Source organism: Rhinolophus sinicus, chromosome 1 (assembly GCF_057876585.1).
Source record: "Rhinolophus sinicus isolate RSI-liver-muscle chromosome 1, RSI-T2T, whole genome shotgun sequence".
NCBI lineage: Eukaryota > Metazoa > Chordata > Mammalia > Chiroptera > Rhinolophidae > Rhinolophus > Rhinolophus sinicus.
In genome coordinates, this window is record NC_142501.1 from 118762930 (window position 1) to 118772733 (window position 9804).

At 43.0% G+C, this 9804-nt stretch overlaps 1 protein-coding gene across 2 annotated transcripts in view; it reads right to left on the reverse strand.

Moving 5' to 3' along the window:
• TRDMT1 (tRNA aspartic acid methyltransferase 1) overlaps positions 1–6164 on the reverse strand; it is a 73715-nt gene extending 67551 nt beyond the window's left edge. For both annotated transcript variants that reach the window (XM_019746067.3, XM_088789040.1), the window contains exon 1: positions 56–6164. The gene's annotated coding sequence lies outside the window, so the exon portion shown is untranslated. The remainder of the gene's footprint in view (positions 1–55) is intronic.
• Between the last annotated feature and the right edge of the window lie 3640 nt (positions 6165–9804).

Here is a 9804-nt window from a genome sequence, read left to right on the forward strand (position 1 = left end):
AGTTCTTTAAAAGAAAACAGTGCTATCAAACAGTTATTATCTTTAGACCCATTACCTAAATATCTCCTCAAACAAACTTCCACCACTTAGGAACTAGATGACCTCCTCAAAATAGGCAGAGTAAAATTCTAGGATGTCAAAGCATTTGGCAAATTTTCTAGCAGTGACATGACCTTCTTCTTTACCCTGAAAAAATGGTAAAAACAACATTATAAGTCAAAGGTAATATGCATGCATTTTTTTTTGTAGGAGTCTTAATAAACTGTGATAGTATCATTTAGGACTCTTTTTTTTGACATCTCATTACTATTTTTTATATTGATTAAATGTTGAAAAGACAATAGAGTTTGGATACATTGTTATGTAAGATACATTATTAAAATTAATTTAATCTTTTTTCTTTTGATGCTTTTAATGTGACTACACCCCAAATTTAAAGTATGTGTATGCCTCATACCACATTTCTTCTGGACAGCACTGGTTTAGAAAAAAAAGGGGGGAAAGCAAGTATTTGCTGAATACCTACCATGAGAAATATTACAAACACAAAGACAAATATGCCATTGGGTCCTACATCCACAGGCTCTCTATACCAAGAAGAGACAGTTGACATAAAAAAATAATTATAATATTGGGTGACAAGTGCCATATTAGAACATGGATGAGCTCCATCAATAACCCGCAGGGAGCTGATTACAGAAACATAGAGGAGGATCTATCCAAATATTAAGAAGGAGATAACGTTTGCTACGGGTATTCCAGACAGAAGGAACAGCATGGGGAAATGTGGAGGCATGAAGCTGCATGAGGAATTCTGGGAACAGCAAATGGTTTGTGGCTCTAGTGTCCAACTGGATGCAGTGTGGGAGGTGGTAGTTGGGCTAGGTTCTAGTGCTTGTCCATGAGTCCTGGACTTTATCTCTTAAGTGAGATAGAGTCATGAAAAGGTTTTAAACAACTGAGTGATGTAGTCATCCTATTTATGTAGCCATCCTATTTATGTTTTGGAACAGCTAAACTGGAATGCAATGGGACTTGCTAAATGCAGGGCCTCAAGAGAGAAGGGGTGGCTAGGAAAAAATGTAATGAAAGGATTGAACACAAAACCAGGGAAACACCAATATTTCATGGGGGCTGGTGGGATGAGGGAGCAGAGGGAGGAGGTGGAGCAAAGCATCATCAGAAGGGATTGAGGACTTCTGGTACTTGCTGTACTTGCCTCCTCTCATGACCACATCAAAATTACAACTAAACTACAGAACAACCATCACTGAGAATCTTGTGAAGTGTATCTGACCAGAAGTCCTATAACTAAGGATATACAGAAGAAGCCACCTTGAGACTAGTAGGAAGGACAGAAATGTGAAACAGGCTGGTCCCACACATACATGTGGTGGTTAAAAATTGGGAGGGATATCTCATCTGTGGAGGTCCCCCCCTGAGAAATGAGGGGTATTAGCGTCAAACCAGGCTCCCCATCCTAGGGTACTAGTGCCAGGGAGAGAAGTCCCCATAACTTCTAACAGTGAAAACCAGCAGAGACTGTGGCTGAGTGAGATGGAGGGCTGCAGGAGTTTCAGGCATTCTTTCTAAAGGACCCATGCATGGATTTACTCACTGATGGACTCACTCACTCTGGGCTCCAGCACTGGGGCAGCAGCTTGAAAGGTGCCAGAGTCATAGGGGGAGGAACTCAATTGCCTGGCTTCAGGGCTAGTGCTGGAGGAGCAGCTTTCTCCCAGACAAGAAGTGCTGGCAGAAGCCATCGTTCTTTTGTTGAGCCCTCTCCCCACCCAGCCTGCATCCCCAGATGGCCACAATATCTCAGTCTCCATCAACCTGGCTGACACCGTTAGCCCCTGGTGATTTCCTGAGACACCGACCACCCGATGTGCCGGCCCACCCATGCAGCTTCCAGTGGCTTTTCCATATGAATGGCCTGTCTTGGCTGATGCTGCAGACTTTCCTAAAATTTCTCAAAGGTTCTCAAACCCCAAATAAATAGCAGCTGGCCTTGGCATACCCCATATCTTCTGCTAAGAAGGCACTAGGAACAGCTAGCCTCATTTCACAGATTAGCCTCTCCCAGGCAGCTCCAAGCCCAGCACAAGTGGCTACCAATTGCAGATCACTTTGTAGCTCATATCAATGGACCCCGGCAGGGCAAAGGCAGCACCAGAGCACCTCCCAAGAGGCCCCAAACGAACATACCCAGTGGCCAGCTTCAGACCACACCAGAGCACCACCTAACCACATCCACAAATGACATACCCAAAGGGCAGACTTGGCAGGCACCAGAGCCCCGCTAGAGTGATTCTGCTCCTGCACAGCAGCTCCTCCACTGTAGTCACGGCCAGTCCTCACAACCAATCAGCCTGAGGGTCAATCCCTTCCACTGATGTGCAAACAGCAATCAAGGCTCAACTACAACAGGAGGGCACACACCACCCACATAAGGGACACACCTGGAGCACCCAGCTCAGGTGACCAGGGAGACTGTGCCACCGGGCCCAAGAGGACACCCACTACATAAGGCCGTTTTACCAAGACTGGAAAATGTAGTGGATCTAACTGATACATAGAAACAAACACAGCGAGGGAGCCCAAATGAGGAGACAAAGAAATATGTCCCGAATGAAAGAACAGAACAAAGCTCCAGAAAAAGAACTAAACAAAACGAACATAAGCAAACTATCAAGTGCAGAGTTCCAAACACTGGCTATAAAAATGCTCAATGATCTCAGTGAGAACGTCAATACAGAGATAAGAAACATAAAAATAAAGATAAAAGACATAGAAAGGAACCAGTCAGAAATGAAGAATATAGTAACTGAAATAAAGAATACATTACAGGGAATCAACAGATTAGATGAAGCAGAGGGTCAAATCAACAATTTATAACACAATGTAGCAGAAAACACCCAATCAGAATAGCAAAAAGAGAAAAGAAGGACTCTTTTTAAATAAAGTCTGAGTTTTATAATTTGGGTTGGTTTTGTTTTGTTTTGTTTTGTGGATCAAATGAAACAAGATGGAAAATCTAGCTTCATGTCTTTCTCTAACATCAACTTGAATTTATTTTTTTTACACTAGGTTTTCCCTCCATACGTTAATTAACACCTTTTGTCCCTTCCACATACTTACCACGTTCTCTTTCCTTAGTCATAGACTGTGCATTAGACTTTACTGAAATTATAAATTACACATAGTTCTATGGGAAACTATAATCTGCTTTTTTTCCCAAAAAAGATTCAAAGAGATTTCTAGGAGTTTGTCTTTAAGATTCTTTATTTCTGAACATTAAAAATCTGTGTTAGAGGAAACAGAGTAAGTCTCCAATTTTCCATCAATATGGAGACCAGACCGACACACTCATATCAGATAAGGAACAATATAAGGCAATCAATATGAAAGGACGTGAACAGACTAGAAATGCTGTAAAGTGTAAAACTGCATCATTCAGCGTATACCCCACCTTCCGTATGAGGTTTTACTTTATACAGACTGGAGAAGGGAAGCTATTTCCAGGTAAGGGGATCTCGATGAATAATCTTTCACCTCAAATCAATTTCTCACCTATGTATATTTTTTCTGTGTCTCACATATCCATTCTCTCAGTTACCCTGCCTGGCACGCTCAGAGCCCTGTGTGGGACTTGCTTCTCTAACTTCACAGCCTCTAACAATCATCCCCCTCCCTTCATCATCACTGTATCCCCCAAGGTCAGTCTCCTTTTACCATTCACTGGATCTACTACAAACAGCCCTCAAATCAGTCTCCCAATTCATCTTCCACAACATGCCAGAACAAGCTTCCTAAAACACAGCTACAAGCACGTCTTTCTCCTAGTCACAAATGCAGTGAATTCCCACTGCCCACCACATTAATTATAAACTCCTCTCACTGACATTTTGTCCTCCAACGCATGATCCCATATTAGCTTTCAATTCCCTTTCTCCCTTACAACTGCTGCATCATCCAGCCACCCTGGGATTCTTGCTATTCCCTAAATGTCCCCAGAACTCTTTCATGTATGTAGTCTTCGCTTATACTGTCTCACTGGTTTTGAACATCCTTTCTCTACCACGATAAGCTGTAAAAGCTGTAAAAATACCCATTCCTCAAACCACCTTTTCTAAATACATTTTTTGATCTCCACCAAATGGATATGATCATTTGTCCATCAAAACCCTTCAGTATTTCATTCATGTCTCCTTTAGATCACTCACCCACCACACTGTGCTATGTAATCCTTCTACAAGGCTAAGAGATCCCCAGAGGCATGAAAAGTTCTTACTTACCTGAATACGAGGTCTGACAATTAAGTTCACGAACTTGCCACTGTGCACTTACATTGGCAGCCCTGTACAAACAGCTCAGTAAGGTTTCATAACCTTGGTGTATCAGTGTCTCACAGCTGTGTTCATGTCAACATGTGGCGATGTCTTGCTGAGTGGTGTTCATTATTGTTGTTACGTGTTTTTGTGTGCAGTCGTGAGAATGTCTGAGCTTGAATTAAAGCAACAAACAAACATTAAACTTCTTGTTAAACTTGGCAAGAGTGGAAAAGAAATCAGGGACACGTTAGTCCAAGTTTATGGGGATAATGCCATGAAGAAAACAGCAGTGTACAAGCAAATTAAAGGTTTTTCTGAGGGGAGAGAACGTGTCACTGATGAAGAGAGGTCAGGGCAGACAGTAACGAGCAGAACTGACAAAAACATTGCAAAAATTCATCAAATTGTGCATCAAAATCATTGGTTGACTATGACAGGCATAGCAGACCAAGTAAACATCGACAGAGAAACAGTTAGGAAAATCTTAACTGAAAATCTTGTTATGAGAAAGGTGTGTACAAAAATGGTCCCAAAGGAGCTCACCAATGAACAAAAGCAAAGGAGAGTTGCAGTTTGCCAAGACCTTTCGGGCCGGCAAGACGATGTTTCAGGCCACGTTATCACTGGTGATGAAACATGGGTGTACCAATATGACCCTGAAACAAAGAGTCAAAGTACACAACGGAAGTCAGCCAATTCTCCATGACCAAAAAAGTTCCGTCAGTCCAAATCAAGAGTCAAAACGATGTTGCTAACCTTTTTTGATATCAGAGGGATTATTCATTATGAATTTGTACCAACTGGATAAACAGTTAACCAAGTTTACTATTTGGAAGTGCTGAAAAGGCTGCATGAAAAAGTTAGATGAAAACAACCTGAACTTTTTGCCAACAATTCGTGGCTCTGGCATCACAACAATGCACCAGCTCACACGGCACTGTCTGTGAGGGAGTTTTTAGCCAGTAAGCAAATAACTGTATTGGAACACCTTCCCTACTCACCTGATCTGGCCCCCAATGACTTCTTTCTTTACCTGAAGATAAAGTAAATATTGAAAGGAAGACATTTTGATGACATTCAGGACAGCAAGGGTAATATGATGACAGCTCTGATGGCCATTCCAGAAAAAGAGTTCCCAAATTGCTTTGAAGGGTGGACTAGGTGCTAGCATCGGTGCACAGCTTCCCAAAGAGAGTACTTTGAAGGTGCCCGTAGTGATATTCAGCAATGAGGTATGTAGCAGTTTTTCTAGGATGAGTTCGTGAACTTAATTTCCAGATCTCATATACTAAGAAGTATTGCATGCAGTACAGAAAATGAGTAACACCTAGCTGTTGAATGGAATATGAGAAAAGACCTGACCTAGGGGAAATGTGGTGTATTCACCGGACACTGAGAAGCTTAGGGCCCCACTGAAATGTCTGTCTGGTGGGAAACAGTAGAGATAAGGATGGATGTGCATATGTAGCATGGCTTTCAAAGGCCACAGTTGGGCTATGCACCTAAGCTCCTCTGCAGCAAACTGTCTGGTTCATTCATCATTTTTCTTACAAATTGTAATTACTTTGTTCGTTCCTTTACTTGAGCATTGTCTCCCTGTATCACACATACGCACATGGGGACTCAACTCTTCATTCCAAGAATGCATGCGTTAAACCTGCCTTGTTGACTTTCCCCACTGTCTACCAGAATGCTTGGTCCACAGTAAATATTCAATAAACATATTTTGAGTAAGTAAATGAAATGTGTGTATCATCATAATATTGATAGCTTGTAAAGATCGAATGCAGTCACATGTAAAGTGACCAGCACAATGCATGAGTACAACAGGCACTAGTAAATATTCCCTCCCTCCCCCCTCCCTCTCTCCCTCCCCCCTCCCTCTCTCCCTTCCTCTATGAACTACTCATGCATTAATTCATACATTCAGCAAATGTGCCAGGCTTCTCTCCAGACTTCGAGATACGATAGTGAACAACAGAGAAAAAAATCCCTGCGTTCACGGAGCTTCCATTCTGAGACAATGACTGGTTCATTCTGGATTTTCAGGGAGTCTTATGAAGGCAGTTATTAATACAAAGGGGTGTGGCTTGAAGGCAGACCCATCGGTGGGGGTAAGAAGAGCCTGGAGGAGGGAAGCCAGTAACAGTACCACGGGGATGAAGTATAACACGGCTGGGATGAGTGACAGTTACACAACAGAGGAGTGGATATAGGAAGCAATGGGACAGGACACCCACTGGCGTTGTGTGATCCAAGAGTGAGGAAGTTGCGATGATGAAAGTTTTCAATCTCGTTAGTTTGCTGTGTTGCCCTGACTAGACAGGGAAGTTAGGAGGGGAAGTTACTGTGGTTGGTGGGTTTTAGGGTGTGGGATCAGCTACGCCCAATTTTGGATACCATGCCTCTGAAGAGAGGGAAAGGAATGTAGGTGAAAGTGTTTAGTACTCAGAGTAAGGACTTAGACTGCAGGTGAAAGCCAAACTCCCTTCTTATCTATCACATGAGGTCTGAGAATTAAGTTCACAAACTTGTTCCAACAATGTTGTTAACCTTTTTTTGATATCAGAGGGATTACTCATTATGAATTTGTCACAACTGGACAAACAGTTAACCACGTTTACCATTTGGAAGTGCTGAAAAGGCTGCATGAAAAAGTTAGACGACCTGAACTTTTCGCCAACAATTCATGGCTCTTGCATCACGACAATGCACCAGCTCACGTCACTGTCTGTGAGGGACTTTTTAGCCAGTAAACAAATAACTGTATTAACACACCCTCCCTACTCATCTGATCTGGTTCCCCAATGACTTCTTTCTTTACCTGATGATAAAGGAAATATTGAAAGGAAGACATTTTGATGACATTCAGGACATGAAGGGTAATACGACGACAGCTCTGATGGCCATTCCAGAAAAAGAGTTCCAGAATTGCTTTGGAGGGTGGACTCGGCGCTAGCGTTGGTGCATAGCTTCCCAAGGGGAGTACTTCAAAGGTGACCATAGTGATATTCAGCGATGAGGTATGTAGCACTTTTTCTAGGATGAGTTTGCGAACTTAATTGTCTGACCTTGTAAATCAGCCACATCTGAATAACATAAAACATTTCTTAATATCTGCCAAACTCCTCTGGAATCTGCTCCGGCACAACATAACTGATAATTATCCTGTCTTGTCTCTTTTCAGTTCCTGGAATATTATTCCTTACCTAAATAATATTTGGGAATTGAACTGGTTGACAGTAAGCAAAATTATCATGGCAAAGAGAAAAGAAAAAATGCATTTGGAGTCAGTTCAAGTTCTTGCTCCCTTCCTCTCTCCTACTAGTTAAAGACCGTGAGCAAATTGTTAGCCTGCATGTTAGACACCTCGTGTGAAATGGATGATCAACTCTATGTCACAGGATGTTGTGAGAGCATTAAATTAAAATAAGTCCATGCAAAGTTCAGGTCATCCAGTGGGCACAGAAAACAGGCATTTATCATAGTATTGTTATCTTTGCTTCCATGTCTTTTCGGTTTGCCATGCTGTTCACCATCTCACTTAATCCACCTGCTCATTTCTAACATGCCATCCAGGCGATCCTGCTAGAGAAGCTGTCCTCTTGGCACGGCCACCTGCCAGCCAGCTCTCCTAAAGCTCCCACAGGCCACTGAGCTCCTCTCCGCATGGCTGGCTGGTCCGTCAGTTCTCGTCGCCCAATGCGACTGAAATTACTACAGCTTGCAAATTCCAAAATCACTGTCAGTACTTTAGATTTGGTGATGTTTACACCTGCCCTACAAATTGCACCTTTGTGTCCTTATTTATACACAACCTGCATCATGCAGTGTTTGAAGCAGCTTCACAGTCCAGCATTTAAAGCTACTCTGAGATAGGTTTTCACAGCAATCACAAAGTAAATATGAAAACTGAGAAAGTCTATGTCCCGTTTGCTTCCAACAGGTAAGCAGGATGAGTTAATCATATTCAAGGATGTTACTTCAGACATATTGATTTCCCTCAGCGATGACTGTCATCCACTGGTCGAGGCATTGTGCTAGACAGACATTGTATAATTTACTTCCCAATGCATGTACTTCTTTCCAAAGTCTCATGCATTCTACATAAATGAGTAAAAATGTTTTTGTAACCTTCACTTTTCTACACTCTACAGTCCACCCCAAGCTATGGCAATTTCTAATAGGAAGCACACACCAGAGACTGTGTGTGTGTGTGTCTGTGTGTTGTGTGTGTGTGTGTACACGCACACACTCGCTGTATGGCCAGTGCAATGGGCTGAATGTTTGTACTCCACCCCGAAATTCCTAGGTTAGAACCCTAATCTCCAAAGTGATGGTATTTGGAGGTGGGGCCTTTGAGAGGTGACTAGGTTTAGATGAGTTGAGAGTAAAGCCCCATGATGGGATTAGTGCCCTTATAAGAAAAGGGAGAGGCCAGAGTTTGATTCCCCTGCACTTCATGTGAGGACACAGCAAGAAGGCAGCTGTCTGCAAACCAGGAAGCAGGTCCTCATCAGACACCAAATCTGTCGGCACCTTAATCTTGGACTTCCTGCCTCCAGAAGTGTGAGAAATAAATGTGTATTTTGTATGCCACCCCGTCTGTGGTATTTTGTCATAGCAGCCTGAGCTATGACAGCAAGTGAACACATCACAGTCCTGAAAAAACAGATTGGAGAAGGGGTACCCCTGAGATGAGGAGGAGGCCCAGAGTCCATCCCAGAGGAAGTCACCACAGCCCTGAGGAATCTGCTGTGGTCACCAGCAGGGCACATGGCCACACTGCACCAGAGCCTTGCCCTCATTTTCCATGGTGAGTCAGTCAGCAAGCGTCCCCTGATAGCACCACTGCATTGCCCTGGGATCAGCATTTTAGGTGGGAGGAAGGTCCACCCTCTTTCCCCCCATATTGAGAGGACTTTTTCTCATTCTAAGGGTTCCAGGCAAACTCACAATGGTGACATTTCCTGGCCAGTGGCTTAAATAAAGGGCTCTCAGAGAGCAAGATGGTAACGTGGAGCATAAGCTGGTTTGCCAGGGCACTGAGCCCCAGGAATGCTCCTTGGGAGGGATACACAGCCTCCCAGTGTCAGAGAGAATAAAGGAAACCCACAGCAGGGGACCTGTGCAGCAAAGGGTCCTGCAGCTCAACTCTGGCAGTGCACTAGGGCAGAATTAACTGAAATGAGGTAAACAAAATATTGCCTGAAAGACGCTTGTACAAAGAAGCTAGAATACAACCTTCATTTGGTTCTACACTATTTTTCTTAAATGCTAGGTAACCTCCAGTACCCCTCTGCAAAAAAGAAAAAAAAATAGAAAAGCCAGAAGGAGGGTTTTACTTATTCCCCCCTCCCCACCTCACCTATTCACTATAGAATCAAGATGCTTCTGTTTTTACAGAGGTTTTGGAATTAATCCTTTCAGTACTCCCTAAATTTTCTATGCACTCAAAAACAAACAA